Source organism: Bidens hawaiensis, unplaced genomic scaffold (genome assembly GCF_021521415.1).
Source record: "Bidens hawaiensis isolate Kalapana, Puna unplaced genomic scaffold, B.hawaiensis_p1.1 tig00043080_1, whole genome shotgun sequence".
In the NCBI taxonomy this organism is placed as follows: domain Eukaryota; kingdom Viridiplantae; phylum Streptophyta; class Magnoliopsida; order Asterales; family Asteraceae; genus Bidens; species Bidens hawaiensis.
Genome location: NW_027497657.1, coordinates 157,125 through 159,954, shown reverse-complemented (window position 1 = coordinate 159,954; position 2,830 = coordinate 157,125).

The window sequence follows — 2,830 nt, the reverse complement described above, 5'->3', positions numbered from 1 at the left end:
AAACTTTAATTGTGGTTTTAATATAACTAATGATTGCAATCCTGTTAGTTCACACCCTCTGGCGGTAAAACTCCGTTAGTGAATTTTTAGGGTGTGACAGGATAGGGATTACGTGAGTGATTCAAGTGAAAAAAGTTCAAGTAGTGATGTTTAAAAGAAGATAAGAGTGGCAAACAGAAACCAAAGAACAAGATTCATTCGCTGCCAAAGATTACTCCCAAGATGAAGAAACATAATGTGCAAAATAGAAGAGAACACAAATCATTTGGTATTTGTGATGGTTCCAAGGCAAAGAAGAACAATGAATGATCAACATACAGAGTGTCACAAAGAAGAGAAAGTGTCAAAGAGAACAATAAAACAGAAGAAATCATGAAGAATGATGATCTATTCATTCATGTCTATCATGTCTTCTGTAATCAAGAATTTTTTGATGTTGGAGATGTGGAAAGCATGGAAGAATATGAAAGAAGACAGTCAAGATTTAGAATCCACAAAGATGACAAACCAATCAAGATGGAAAATATAACCTTTGTAAAAAGTTCAGTTGAGAGACAAGACATAAAGATTGAAGAATTTGTATCTTTCTCAATTAACTATTATGGTCTCTTGACTTAAAAGACTATTGGAGTTGATCCACCAAGACCAAGTGAAAGGTTTGAAAAGGGAAACTCAAGTGAAAGTTTCAAAGGAAAAGCTTGGTGCAAAATTTGTGTTGTGTATGGACATCATACTGGTTCTTGTAATGAAACGTTTACTTTCAAACCAACTCATGTCCCAGACACAACAAAGTTTGGACAAGATTTTGGTTTTTACAAGAAAACGTACAATGATTATTTGGGAAAAGGTAAGAAGATGCTTGATGGTCCAGTAAACAGTGTAGCAGAGGTAAGTGAGAATAGAACTGAAACAGTTGATAAGAAAGAGAAGAAGAAGGATTTGTTAGAGAAAGAGAAAGCTCCAATGAACAGACAACCCATCAGAATTAACATTGATGTGGATTCAAAATCAGTGAAATCTGTTGATTCTGAAAAATCACCAAAATGTGAAGAGAAAATTAAGAAGAATGTGTTCAAGAGGAAGAAGTCAAAAGAACTAAATGGCGATGAGAAATTTCTTTTGAAGCATGGGTTGGAGCCACATGGATTTTTGTGGAAATCTAGGACAGAAACACAAGTAACAGTGGTGAAAAGGGAATATGTAATTGAAGAATTCAAAAGCATAGTTCCATATGGGTGAGAATTATGTGAACTTGGTTATGAATCTGATGATTGATGTGAGATTGTTTATGAGGACCCCAAACGAGATGCAACAGTTGGTCTTGTTGCTGATGATTTGCAAGCTGACTTAGCTTGTATTTCATCACTTAACTGATTTCTTTTCTTTGAATTGTGCAGGAACAGCCCACACCAATGAATGATGTATGGTATATGGACAGTGGATTTTCCAGGCACATGACCTGTGACAAGAGGTTACTGGTAAATTATGATGAGTAGTTTGAAGGACCAGTTTCATTTGGGAGTGATGAAAATGGAGGGAAAATTGTGGGGAAATGCATTCTCACTAATGGAAAAGTATCTTTTGATAATGTGTTCTATGTGGAAGGATTACAATATAACCTATTGAGCATATCACAGATGTGTGATAAATGTTATAAGGTTGGATTTGATGATTCTCATTGTTTCAATCTCAAACCTGAATTTGTAATTCCTTCTGATATGATAATGATGAATACTCATAGAAATGGAAACTTATTTGAACTGAGAATGAAATATGCCATTTCTAGAGGTGGTACTTTTTTTCTGTCAAAGGCCACTAAAAATGAAACAAAGTTGTGGCACAGAATGCTTGGTCATGTCAATCTAAAGAATATGAACAAACTTGTTAAAGGTGAGCATGCTATTGGTTTACCAACAGGGAAGTTCAAGCTGGATGACAAGTGCATTTCATGTCAAAAAGGAAAGTAGCAAAAATCATCACATAACAAAAAGCTCATAAACTCCATTGAATAAGTGTTGGAAATGGTTTTTATGGATCTCTTTGGTTCTTTGAGTATTCCTAGTATTGGGAAGAAGATATATTGTTTAGTGATTATTGATGGTTTTTCAAGATATACTTGGTTTTACTTTCTGAATTCCAAGGATGAAGCTGCCGAGTTAATTAAAAGTAGTGTGACAAGGATTGAGAATCAACTAGATGTGAAGGTGAAGGTAATGAGAAGTGACAATGGAACTGAGTTCAAGAATGGGGTTATGACTGAATTCTATCAAGCAAAAGGAATTCGTCAACAATTTAGTGCTCCTAGAACTACTGAACAAATAGGAGTTGAAGAAAGTAGAAACAGAACATTGATTGAAGCTGCAAGAACCATGATAGCAGATGCTTATCTGCTTGTTACTTTTTGGGCAGAAGCTATCAACACTGCTTGCTATGTTCAGAACAGGTTCCTTCTCAACAAAAGTCAAGATAAACTCCCTATGAGATATTGTTCAAAAGAAAACCCTTCATCAAGTTTCTCAAACCTTTTGGATGCAAGTGTTCATTTTTGAATACCAAAGACTATATGAACAAGTTTCAATTAAAGTCTTTAGATTGTTTCTTTGTTGGATACTCCACACACTGAAAAGCTTATAGAGTCTATGTGAAAGATCATTTGAGGTTATTGAATCTTCAGATGTTATATTCAATCAATTCAATACTGTTGATGGAGTATCCTGGTTATTTTATCTTGAGAAGTTAATAAAGTCTTTCAAGATTTATCTTGATGATTTTGATGAAACTTTGTACAGAACAAGTGTCCATGAAGAAAAGACATAAAAGAAGATTGATT